This window comes from Callospermophilus lateralis, chromosome 18, assembly GCF_048772815.1.
Source record: "Callospermophilus lateralis isolate mCalLat2 chromosome 18, mCalLat2.hap1, whole genome shotgun sequence".
In the NCBI taxonomy this organism is placed as follows: domain Eukaryota; kingdom Metazoa; phylum Chordata; class Mammalia; order Rodentia; family Sciuridae; genus Callospermophilus; species Callospermophilus lateralis.
In genome coordinates, this window is record NC_135322.1 from 13,203,010 (window position 1) to 13,217,392 (window position 14,383).

The window sequence follows — 14,383 nt, forward strand, 5'->3', positions numbered from 1 at the left end:
TAACTTTTAAAGTACAATTTAGAATCCAGAGTGTACAGTAACAATAATCACAGGTCTGCATAGGTGAACCAAAGTCAAAGCATAGCCTCAAATCTCTTATACAGTTAGGAAACAGTGTTAATAGTCAGAAATAGATTGAATCAAAGCAAACATACATAAGACAGATCTTCAAATGACAATGTGGCTCTTTTGTGTCAGATACAATGTATAAAAGAGAGCACTTATGGGTTGTCTTGTCAGGAAACTTACATAAACTTTCATTTTATAAACTTTTACATAACTCTTAGGCAAGGCTTAAATAACAGTTATTTGTTTAACCAGTTACAAAGGAATCATTTAAGACTTTAAAAGAGGTGCAAATCCTAATTCCTTTAAGACTTAGATTCCCCAAGTAATAAAACCTAACAAATACTGTAAAATCATCCGTATGTAAGAGCAGATCAATGTTTCAGACTTTGCTTCATATCAGTTCATTAGAGTTCAAGTAACTGTGACTGACTGTGCTAATTACGGCCAATTTGATCAGAAACACAAACTTTTTGAGATTTACCCTCCACAAACCTTCTGTGACTTACTTGGACATTACCTGGTGCCTTTCTAAAGGAACTAGAAAATGGCACCCCTTCCTCGAGGAAAATGCTGTTTAGGTTTATTTACTATTGCAGAGCCCAGGAAGCTCTGCCCTGGGAGCTGCCCAAGTACTGGCTATAAGCACATGTGCTCTCGCTTTACCTGCTCAAACATACTCCTGTCCTTGGACTCCCAGGTACATAGGCCACCAGCCCTGCACACAGGCCACCCCACCCCTGACTGACCAGCTGAGGCCATGAGTCAGGTTGGGGGTAGGAATTAGGTCTGCAGAAGATGTGGATGCAATAGTGAGTGGACCAGGGGATCCAAGATGGTGGGACAGAGGGAAGCAGCATTCTGTGTTGCTCTGTGACCTGGGACTCAAGCAGTGAGAATACTGCTCCTCTGCCAGCGATATTCCTGCTCCCATCCAGGAATCATGGCTACTGTACTGTGCAGGGCTCCAGGCCTCAGTGTCAGAGTAGGTCTCCCAACCTCTCGCCCACACAGGACTACCAGGTGCCTGAGCAGGACCATCTGCATGAGCACCCACACAGAACTTTTGGCCACACAGGCTCTGAACCCAGCAGACAGCACACCCTGGAGGCCACAGAGCTGTCTCTGAACACATTTTCCATGTACAACACCGTCACCCGGCTCCCCCGCACCTGACCTGACACTCCATTGCTGAAAGCAGCCACCTCCATCTTGGGTCACCTTCACCACCATCTTTAGTGGGGCAACTCCCAGTTTGGAACTCCAGGATACCAAGTACTCAGCTTCTAACTCTCCCTTCTCCCCAGAAGCCGCTAATCTCGCACAGTGACACCCTGGTTACATTCACCATTCTGAGGGTGGAGATACCAGCTAACAACAGATGACCCCACCTATTGGATGACAGGGAAGCAGGAAAGATACTGATCTCCAACCAAAACAATCCTTGTTTCTTTCTTTGAGATTTTTTTCCCTTCTCCTTCTCACATCCCCAACATATGTGAAACCAACTGCTTTGCGTGAATTAGGGTTTTGAGGACTGCGACATCTGAATACTATAGAACAGTTGTTGTATATTCTTTTTTCCTCCAATTTTTACATGTTAACATTTTTATTTTTCTTAATATATGTGTGTTTGTTTTATGTACTCTACTGTATTCCCACTCACTTGTCTACCCAAAATTACTTCCTCTCTATTCCCTTGATACTTACCTTCTTCTTTAGATTTCTCTTTCACACTTCCTAAGATATAATAACTCTATATCCTCACCTCCTACCTCTTCAGCATATCAACCCAAACAGAAATCCTTGAAATGAAAGAAACAATGAACCAAATTATGTAAGCATTGCCAACAGGTTAGACCACAGGAAGAGAGGACCTCAGACCATGAAGACAAAGTATATAATCTTGAAAAGAATATGGACCACAGAGTAAGAAACCATGAGCAGAACTGACAGGTTAATAAAATAGGTACTTGTCACTCCATTTTTCTGTATGCTTAACAAAACACTGTGGAAATCTTAAGAACTGTTTGCTAATCTTGTTCCCAGAATGTGCTGTCCCCAACTGCCAAACTGCAGAATGTAACTTCCCTCCCTGCCCTCTCCAAGGAAATATATAAGCTCCGCTTAAGCTGTTCTCAGGGCTCTTTGCTCTATTCAAGTGAGCTCTGAGCCCCAGCATGCTGGACCCCCAATAAACCCTTTGCTGTTGCATGAGATAGTCTCTTGGTGGTCTCTTCCTCCAACGCTCGCCTGACCTCTACATCTGGAGGCCCCAGCGAGATCTGGCAGCGACGGACGAAAGACCCCAATGGGCTCCTCTCGGGGTAAGTAAGGCGCCTCTTTCTGGTTTCTGCTTTCTAGTTTCTGGTTTCAGGTTTCAGATTTCTGGTTTCAGGTTTCAGATTTCTGGTTTCAGGTTTCAGATTTTTGGTTTCAGGTTTCAGTTTTCAGGTTTCAGGTTAGGGCTGGCAAAGTGGCTTTCGGTGAAGAACGTGAGCTCTCTGCGATGGTGGCTGACAGACGTGTCACAGAGCCACAGGCCACGTCCCTGGGGGATGCCCCAGAAGACTCAGGAAATCGAGGAACAATAGTCTCCTCGACTCAGTGATATTTTGTTTCGGATTCTGTATTGCCAGCCCATCGGGTTTTGCCGGCTATTCAGTCCTGGTCTCAGTGTTGGACGTCCATTGCCTGTCTTTATTGTCTTGTCTTATCTGTGTAGTGTGTCGTTGCTATCACTGTTTGTGTATCCTTCATTATGGCACAGAGCACTTCAACGCCTCTGTCCCTGACCCTTGATCACTGGACCGAAGTCCACTTAAGGGCTCAGAATCTTTCTTTTTTAGTAAAACGCCGGAACTGGCAGACTCTCTGTGCCTCAGAATGGCCCACCTTTGGAGTCGGATGGCCCCCAGGAGGATTTTTCTACTCCCCACTAATTCGAAAAGTCAGAGATATGGTCTTTCAGCCGGGGCCACATAGCCATCAGATCAACAGCCGTATATCTTAACTTTCAGGACCTCTTCGAATCTCCTCCTCTGTGGGTGAAGCCTTTCCTTTTCCCTGCCCCCGCTCCTATTCCTTCCCCCACAATTCTATCTCTCAAACCCTCTGCTCCTCCTCCTCCTCCACCCTCTGTTCTCCCTGAGTCTCAAGATTTGACTCTACTGGACTCCATTCTCCCTCCTTATCTCCTGCCCTCATCCCCCAACCCCCAACTCCCTCTAAGTGATTCCCCTGCTGCTGATTCAGCCTCTCCACCATTGGAGGAGGCTGAGCCGGCCCAGCGCCCTCCAGATGACTTCCCCGTGGCACACACAGCCCCTCCTCCCCTGGAGGAAGCTGGCCTGGCTAAGGGAACTCGCTGGTGGTGAATGATTAAAAACCCTGAAGCCCCCGTGATACTCCCCCTCTGTCCTACGGGCCAATGATAGACGATGGCCATGGAGGAGAAATGCAAGCCTACCAGTATTGGCCTTTCTCCTCTTCAGACCTATATAACTGGAAAAATAACAATCCCCCTTTTTCCGAGGACCCCACCCGGCTCACAGGTCTGATTGAGTCATTGATGTTTGCACACCAGCCTACTTGGGATGACTGCCTACAACTCTTAGGCACTCTCTTCATGACAGAGGAATGAGAGAGAATCCTCCTGGAAGCTAAAAAAAATATCCTCGGACCAGATGGGCGACTGACACAACTTCCCCTTGAACCGACCCAACTGGGACCGCAACACCTTTGAAGGCAGGAGGCATCTGTCCACTTATTGCTGGGCTCTAATACTGGGTGTCTGAGCGGCCGCTAGGTGACCAACTAACTTGGCCAAGGTCAGAGAGATTATTCAAGGGCCTGAGGAATCTCCCTCTATGTTTCTAGAGAGAATCATGGAGGCATATAGGAGATATACTCCTTTCGATCCTCAGGCAGAGGATCAGAAGGCATCTGTCACGATGGTCTTTATTGGGCAAGCTGCCCTGGATATTAAAAGAAAGTTACAACGCTTAGATGGATTACAAGATATGACTTTGAGAGATTTAGTCAGAGAAGCTGAAAAGGTATACTATAAGAGAGAAACTGAGGAAGAGAAGGAACAAAGGAGGGAGAAAGAAAGGGAGCAAAGGGAGGATGAAAGAAGCAAAAAACAGACTAAGGCATTGACTAAGGTCCTGGTCGCAACAAAAAATAGGCCAGAAATTAAGAAACAGGGAGACAGGAAGGGATACCTGGGCCCACGCCAGAGGCCACCTCTGGCCTCAGATCAATGTGCCTACTGTAGACAAAAAGGACACTGGGCCAAAGAGTGCCCTAGAAAGAGACAGCCATGCCAGCCAGCCATTCTGACTCTGGAGGATGACTAGGAAAGTCAGGGCTCGGATCCCCTCCCCGAGCTCAGGGTAACTTTTGAAGTGGGAGGAACCCCAGTGAACTTTGAGGTGGACACAGGGGCAGTATACTCAGCCCTTAAGACCCCCTGGGCCCTCTATCAACTAAAAGGTCTCTAATTCAAGGGGCTAATGGCAGTAAATATCGGGCTTGGACAACTAAGAGGACCATGGACCTGGGGAAAGGAAAAGACCATCACTCCTTCCTAGTGATCCCAGAATGCCCGGCCCCATTGATGGGCAGAGATCTGCTCACCAAGCTCTGGGCCAAAATAACTTTTAACCCTGAAGGCCCCCAAATGGAATTTCTAAATCCTTCAGTAAAAACTCCTATAGTCACGGCTTTATCTATGTCAGTAGAAGATGAACATCAACTCTTTACACCCCCCAAGGCTGATCAAACAGGCAAGCTACACCAGAAATGGATAACAGATTACCCAGATGCCTGGGCAAAAACTGCTGGGTTAGGCCTAACCGTGAAACAACCTCCAAGAACAATGGAGTTAAAAACCTCAGCCTCCCCCATTAATGTCAAACAGTATCCTCTGAGCAAAGAAGCTAAAGATGGGATAAGGCCCCATATTCAGAAATATCTGGCCTTAGGGGTCCTAAGGCCCTGTCAATCGGCCTGGAACAGTCCCCTGCTACCAGTAAAAAAGCCAGGAACCGGGGACTATCACCCTGTACAAGACCTAAGAGAGATCAACAACAGGGTGCAGGACATTCACCCCACAGTACCTAATCTGTACAATCTGCTCAACACTCGGAACCCTGAGCGAAAATGGTATACTATTCTCGACTTTAAAGATGCTTTCTTTTGCTTGCCTCTGCATAAAGATAATCAGTTGCTGTTTGCTTTCGAGTGGGTAAACCCAGAAACCGGAACGTCTGATCAGCTAATTTGGACTAGACTCCCACAGGGGTTCAAAAACTCCCCCACTCTCTTTGATGAAACCCTCCACAGAGATCTCAACAACTTCAGAACTACACATCCCGAAGTCACCCTGCTTCAATATGTGGATGACCTGCTACTGGCAGCTGACACCAAAAAAAAAAAAAAAAAAAAACAAACAAACCGTGAGTCTGGGACCCAAGTACTATTATCCGAGCTTGCTCAACTCAGATATAAAGCTTCTGCCAAAAAGGCCCAAATTTGCCAACAAAAAGTAATCTTCCTGGGCTATTCCCTTAGGGGCGGTAAACGATGGCTCACTGAGCCCAGAAAACAAACCGTTGTGCAGATACCACCCCCATCTAACTGGAGGGCAGATGAAGAAGCTAAATTGGCAGCCCTAAACAGAGTAACCATGTTAACACTTTCCAAACCGGGGGAACATAAGTCAGGAGATTTAACTACGTTGGAACACCCCGACAACTTAACATCTAAGGACACTGACACTGAACTCCTGGATTTTACTGAGTTCAGCCTGCAATTTCAGAAAGCCCTACACTACGTTAAAAATGTACATCAACTCACTCACCTTGGTTCAAAGAAACTGCAGGCATTCCTGAAGGATCAAGAACATAGTTTTCCACTAACTGACTCACAGCGAAAGGAAATAGCTGAACAGGTAACAAAAGCCTGTCGGGTCTGTCAATTGGTTAATGCTTACCCTTCCAAGATTCCTACAGGAAAGCGCCTATGAGGAACCAGACCAGGACAATTCTAGAAAGTGGACTTTACTGAAATTAAGCCAACAAGGTATGGACTTAAATATCTCCTAATCTTTGTAGATACATTTTCAGGATGGACTGAAGCCTTTCCCACACACACACACACACACACACACACACACACAAAGAGGCGCAAAATGGTGGTCAAAAAGATCCTAGAAGATATTTTTCCAAGATACGGCCTGCCTAAGGTAATAGGGTCTGATAATGGACCGGCGTTTGTGGCCCAGGTAAGTCAGGGGTTAGCCAGGACCCTGGGGATTAATTGGAAGTTACATTGTGCTTATAGACTCCAGAGCTCAGGACAGGTAAAAAAAAAAAAATAGAATCATTAAAGAGACGTTAATGAAATTAAACGTAGAGACCGGCATAAAAGATTGGACTATGCTCCTGCCTTATGCACTGTTTCGGGCAAAAAATACTCCCTCTGTTTCTTTGTGTAACCTCACCCCCTATGAAATTCTCTATGGTGCCCCTCCTCCAGTAAGGGACCTAACCCCAATTCTAAGACCTAACGATTCCTTTCACACCCCCTTGCTTGACAGACTTAAAGCTCTTGAAAGAACCCAGCGATACCTGTGGAAACAGCTGGCCACTGCCTACCAACCTGGGGACGAAGGGACTCCACACTGATATCAAGTGGGAGACTTCGTCTACGTAAGACGACATCAGGTGTCATCCCTGGAACCCCGCTGGAAAGGACCATACCAGGTGCTACTTATAACACCTACAGTGGTAAAGGTAGACGGAATCACTTCCTGGATCCATGCCTCTCATCTCAAGCCTGCGCCCTATCCAGACTCTGGCTGGAAATTGGAAAAAAACTGATAACCCTCTCAAATTGTGTATTCACCATGTGGATAGGGCTATAGACTCTCCCCTTGACCACCAGTAGTCCTAACCCTCATCAGCCCATTCACCAGTGATGGCTGAACACAAATCCTACTGGACAAAAAGTATGGTCTGTCTCACATACAGCCCCCTTAGGGACCTGGTGGCCATCTCTCCACCCAGGTGGCTATAGGTCTTTCCTATTGGGATATCCCTGATGAAGAAGATCCCACTAAAATTCTATTAAATCCCTTCCGTACCATAGATAATAAAAATAACCATTATGGATGTAGGGACACGCAAGCCAGATGCAGGTTGGCTAACCTAGATTACTATGTTTGCCCGGCGGACTATCAAAGCCACAAACAGTCACGGCTGTGTAGGGGAAAAACGGACTTCTTCTGTAAGTCATAAAGATATAAACATACAGGGGCTACCTGATGGAACCAAACCTCCGCCGGTTCTCAGACCATTGCCCCCTTGCTGAGGTAACAGGTACTGAGGTACCCCTCCACCCATTCACTCCTCTCTTCTCCTGTCAGTGCCCACACAGGGTCCCACCAAGTCCTCTTACCAGCTAACCCAAAGCTCAAACCAGCTGAGGAGAGCCCTCAGACCCCTATCCAAGATGTAATGAAAATGGCCTTTAAAGTTGCTTTGTCATCACTGAAAACAGGTTACTAAGAATTTAAAGTCCCTCACAGGCTTTTTGGGATTGTCACTCCAGTCCTCCCCTCTGCTCTACCTGTTCTACTACTCAAGTTTTTGTTGCTAGGAAAATCCCAAACCCCTTTCCCTTTATTCTTTTACATCTCTCCTTCCTCATTCTCAGGTCCATGGAGCTGCTCTCAGCCCCGCCTTCCCCGTCTTCCCCCTCTGTACTAGGCCCACAGAAAAGTCTTAACTGACCTTCTCCAGAAGTCTTCACCATGGCTGACTTTAAGACTTTCAGCAAAAGAATCCCTATAAAAGAGTTCAGTATAGATAAACTTCCTCTTTTCACGTTGCCCTGTTCTACTTGGCCACTGGCTGGAAAAATCAGCACTCCTAAGCTAGACACCCCCTTACTAGTTTTTCACAAAATATGTGAACAAGGCCTCTGGCCTTGAGCTGGGGCTTCACAGAGATGGCTACATTTCTAAGATAAAAAAGTTACCAACTGGGCTCCATGGTAACAGCTGGCAGGGGAAAAAAAGAGGAAAGAAAAAGTTCTCCCCCTCCCAGGTGTCCTGGAAAAGTTAACTTGCCCAGAACAGAGGAAAAAAAAAAAACAGAAACAAAAACTGCTTTTTGTGAACTTCTGCAGACTCTGAACTTCTGAGCCCCTTCCCTTACATGTTGAGTACAAAATTCTGAAACTACCTAAACTTGGGGTTCAGGGGATTAATTGATTACAACAGAAGCAATGCCCTCTGAATCTGGTTGCAACCAAATAGGACTGTTTCCCTGTCTTCAGCGCTATCTTAGGTGCCTTGCCTTGTCTGTCCCTTCAACAGTATAATTCTATATACTTAAACATTGTTTATGTTTTCATGAAATGGTCAACAGATGTAATTAATTGTATAATGGTGCAGATATTTCCCAGAGTGCTCTATCATGACGCAGGTTCATTTAAAGATCAAATACGGGGGCATACAACCTGGTTCTTCCAGGAACCTGTATCCCTCACTTTAGCCATCCTATTAGGAATAGGAGTTGCTGCAGGGGTGGACACAAGAACCACTGCCCTGGTCCATGGGACACAACAAATGACCCAATTAAAAGCAGCAATGGACCAAAACTTAAAGATATTAGAAACCTCCATAACAGCTTTGCAGGAATCTTTAACTTTCTCTCTCTAAAGTTGTTTTACAGAACAGGCGAGGTTTGGACCTTCTCTTCATGAGAGAAGAGGGCCTTTATGCTGCATTGAGGGAAAAATGTTGTTTTTATGCCAACCATACTGGAGTTGTGAAAAAATCTATGAGTAAATTAAAAAGACGCCTTAAAGAGCATCAACGAGAGAGAGAAACCCAAAAAGGGTGGTTTGAGTCTTGGTTCACACAGTCCCCCTAGTTAACTACACTTTTATCAGCCCTGGCCAGTCCATTAATAATCCTCATATTATTGCTAACTATAAGACCCTGTTTGCTCAACTGTGTAATTTCTTTTCTCCAAGCTCAAATTGGACAAATTAAACTTATGGTAATCAGACAACAATACACCCCACTAGCAGACATAAAATGTGACACCCCCCAATGATCACTTTTATGATTAAAAGTAGCCAGAAGAAGAAGTGGGGAATGAAAGGTTAATAAAATAGGTACTTGTCACTCCATTTTTCTGTATGCTTAACAAAACACTGTTGAAATCTTAAGAACTGTTTGCTAATCTTGTTCTCAGAATGTGCTATCCCCAACTTCGAACTGTTTGCTAATCTTGTTCCCAAAATGTGCTGTCCCCAACTGCCAAACTGCAGAATGAAACTTCCCTCCCTGCCCTCTCCAAGCAAAGTATATAAGCTCTGCTTAAGCTGTTCTCAGGGCTCTTTGCTCTATTCAAGTGAGCTCTGAGCCCCAGCATGCTGGACCCCCAATAAACCCTTTGCTGTTGCATGAGACAGTGTCTTGGTGGTCTCTTCCTCCGACGCTCGCCCGACCTCTACAGAACATTCAAGAAATATGGGATAGCATGAAAAGGCCAAATTTAAGAGTTACTTGGGTAGAGAAAGGCATAGAGTTACAAACCAAAGGAATGAAGAATCTATTCAATAAAATAATATCAGAAAATTTTCCACACATGAAGAATGAATTGGAAAACCAAGTTCAAGAATCCTACAGGATGCCAAATGTACAAAATCACAAAAGATCCACACCAAGGCACATTATTATGAAAATGGCTAACATACAGAATAAGGAAAGAATAGTACAAGCCAAGAGAGAAAGTAATCAGATTACATTTGGGGGAAACCAATTAGGTTATGTGCAGATTTTTCAATCCAGATCCTGAAAGCTAGAAGATCCTGGAACAACATATATCAAGATCTGAAGGAAAATGGATACCAACCAGGAATCTTGTACCAGAAAAATTAAGCTTTAGAATTGATGATGAAATAAAAACCTTCCATGACAAACAAAATTCTAAAAAGAATTTTCAGCAAGAAAACCTGCACTACAGAACATCTTTGGCAAAATATTCCATGAAAAGGAAATGAAAAACAACAATGAAAATCAGCAGAGGGAGGTGTTACACTAAAGGAAAAACTAATCAAAGGAGAAATCATGTCAATTTAAATAATAAAAATAAATAAAAATGGCTGGGAATACAAATGATGTCTCCATAATGACCTTGAATGTTAATGGCCTAAACTCTTCTATCCAAAGACATAGACTAGCTGACTGAATAAAAAAAAAAGACCCAATAATATGCTGCCTCCAGGGAACTCATCTCATAGGAAAAGACATCCACAGACTGAAGGTGAAAGATTGGGAAAAATTATACCACTCACATGGACTGTGGAAGCAAGCAGGGCTTCTCTTCTCATATCAAATAAAGTAGACGTCAAGCTAAAGTTAATCAAAAGGGATAAAGAAGGACATTTCATCCTGCTCAAGGGAACCATACACCAACAAGACTCAACAATTATAAATATACATGCCCCAAACAATGGAGCATCTATGTTCATCAAACAAATTCTTCTGAAATTCAAGTCAAATTGACAACAACACAATAATTTTGGGTGACTTTAACACACCTGTTTCTGCACTGAATAGATCTTCCATACAAAAGCTGAACAAAGAATCTATGGAACTCAATAACACAATCAATAACTTAGACTTAACTGACATATATAGAATATTTCATCCTTCAGTGAGTGAATACAATTTCTTCTTAGCAGCACATGGATCCTTCTCTAAAATAGACCATATATTATGTCACAAAGAAACTCTTAGGAAAAACAAAAAAGTAAAGATACTACCTTGCATTTTATTAGATCACAATGCAATGAAATTATACATCAATGATAAAATAACAAATAAAAACTACTCCAAGACCTGGAGACTAAAGAATATGTTACTGACTGGATAATGGATTGCAAAAGACACCAAGGAGGAGATTAAAAATTCTTAGAGGTAAATGAGAACACTGATACAACATATTGATACAACATATTGAAATCTCTGGGACACTATGAAGGCATACTAAGAAGAAAGTTCATTGCATGGAGTCATTCCTTAAAAGAAGAAAAGTCAACAAACAAATGACCTAATGCTACTCTCAAAGCCCTAGAAAAAGAACAAATCAACACCAAAAGTGGTAGAAGACAGGAAATAATTAAAATCAGAGCTGAAATCAATGAAATTGAAACAATTGAAAAAAATTGACAAAAAAGTTGATTCTTTGAAAAAATAAACAAAATTAACAAAACCTTATCCATGGTAACAAAGAGAAGGAAAGAGAAAACTCAAATTACTAATGTCCATGATGAAAAAGGAAATATCATGACAGACACTACAGAAATACAGAAGACAATTAGAAATTATTTTGAAAACTTGTACTCCAATAAAATAGAAAATATCAAAGGGATCAACCAATTTCTAGAGTCATGTGATTTGCCCAAATTGAATCAGGATGATATACACAATTTAAACAGACCAATTTCCAGCAATGAAATCGAAGATACCATCAGAAGCCTACCAACCGAAAAAAGCCCAGGACTGAATGGATACACAGATTAGTTCCACAAGACTTATAAAAAAGAACTAATGCCTTTACTCTTCAAATTATTTCAGGAAATAGAAAAAGAGGCAGCACTTCCAAACTCATTCTCTGAGACCAATATTACCCTGATTCCAAAACCAAGCAAAGACACATCAAAGAAAGAAAACTTCAGACCAATATCTCTAATGAAAATAGATGCAAAAATTCTTAATAAAATTCTGACAAATCAAATACAAAAACATATCAAAAAGATAGTGCACCAAGATCAAGTGGGGTTCATCCCAGGGATGCAAGGTTGAGGCAACATATGAAAATCAAAAAATGTAATTCATCGCATCAATAGACTTAAAGATAAGAATCATATGAGTCACTCAATAGATGCAGAAAAAGCATTTGACAAAATACAGCACCCAATTATGTTCAAAACACTAAAAAAAACTAGGGATAACAGGAACATATTTTAACATCATAAAAGCTATCTATGCTATGACCCAAGCCAACATTATTCTAAATGGAGAAAATTGAAAACATTCCCTCTAAAAACTGGAATAAGACAGGGATGCCCACTTCTATTTAACATAGTTCTTGAAATACTGGCCAGAGCAATTAGACAGATGAAAGAAATTAAAGAGCTCTCCGCCTACTTCATCCTCCGCCACCTCAGCTTCCCGAGCGAGCACTGCGGCCGCTGGAGCAACTCCCGCGGGGGAGCAGGAGCCGGATTGTCAGAAGAGCCCGGCAGCCCCAGCAACTGCGGAGTCGCCTGGCCCCCAGACTGACTGGCACACTGGAGAAACCACCTCGAAAACAGAAAAGCAGATTGAATCCATGGCCTTTCACATGCAAAGCAGGTGGTCTTGTGATCCTCCTCCTTCAGCCTCCCAAGTTGCTGGGATTGCAGGAATCTGAGAGGCTTAGGAGGAGCTAGGAGAAGGGTAGAAGATGAGTGTTCAGTCCATTTGGCTGTGTCCAGGTCTCTCTAAATTACTGATGCTGGCCTTGAACTTGTGATCCTCTTGTCTCAGCCTCCCGAGTTGCTTGGATTACAGGCAGACCTGCCACCGACCTGCAGAACAGGCCCAGCGGCCTGACGGCATGGTAGACATGTCACCCCAATTGGAGGAGGGGCAGAGCAGAGACGCTGCCCGCCGCCTGCGCCTGCAAGGTAGGCAGACCACGCGACCTGGAGAAGGGGCCCAGCGGCCCGCCTGCGGGATAGATAGATCACCCCAATTTGAGGAGGAGCACAGCCGCAGCCCGCCCCTGCAAGGGAGACTTTGCAACTATACAAGAGCAATATAAATATATAGGGGGGAATTCAATAACACAACAGTTTCACCAAGCAGAAAGAAACGCGAGCAGTATGAAAAGACAAGGAAAGAAAGGACCACAAGCAATGCAGTTCAACTCAACCTTAGAAGAGGTAATAGCTGCAGCAGATGGAATGTCAGATAAAGAATTCAGGATTTACATGCTTCAGATGATTTGGAGTCTCAAGGAAGACATTAGACAGCAAAATCAGACAATGAAAGATCACTTCAAGAATGAATTACATAAACAAATCCAAGAAGCAAAAGATCAACTATACAGGGAGATAGAGGTTATAAAAACAAACAAACAGAAATCCTAGAAATGCAGGAAGCAATAAACCAACTTAAAAACTCAAATGAGAATACTACCAGCAGAGTAGAACACGTAGAAGATAGAACATCAGACAATGAAGACAAAGTATTTCAACTTTAAAAGAACATATACAGCTCAGCGAGACTCTTAAGAAACCATGAGCAGAACATCCAAGAAATATGGGATAACACAAAGAGACCAATCTTAAGAGTCATTGGGATAAAGGAAGGTATAGAGGTCCAAACCAAAGGAATGAGCAATCCGTTCAATGAAATAATAGGAGAAAACTTCCCAGACTTGAAGAATGAGACAGAATCCCAAATCCTAGAAGCCTAGAGGATGCCGAACGTGAAAAATCATAAGAGATCCACACCTAGACACATTATAATGAAGATGCCCAACATACAGAATAAGGAGAGAATTTTAAAAGCTTCAAGAGAAAGGAAGCAGATTACATTTAGGGGTAAACCAATCAGGATAACAGCTGATCTTTCAACACAGACTCTGAAAGCTAGAAGATCCTGGAATAACATATTTCAAATGCTGAAAGAAAATGGGTTCCAACCAAGAATTGTGTATCCAGCGAAATTAAGCTTCAGGATGGAAGATGAAATTAAAACCTTCCACAATAAACAAAAGCTAAAAGAATTTGCAGCTAGAAAACCATCTCAAAACATCCTCGGCAAAACATTACAGGAAGAGGAAATGGAAAATAACAATGAAAACCAACAGTGGGAGGTAGTACAGTAAAGGGAAAAAATAATCAAAGAGGAAAAACAAACCATGTTAAGTAACATAAATAAACAAATATGGCTGGAAGAACAATCCATATCTCAATAATAACCCTAAATGTTAATGGCTTAAACTCACCAATTAAGAGACACAGGCTAGTACAGGGATAAAAAAAGATCCAACAATATGCTGCCTACAGGAGATGCATTTGATAGGAAAAGACATACATAGACTGAAGGTGAAAGGTTGGGAAAAATCATATCACTCATATGGACTTCGGAAACAAGCAGGAGTGTCCATACTCATATCAAATAAAATAGATTTCAAGCCAAAGTTAATCAAAAGGGATAAAGAGGGACACTACATACTGC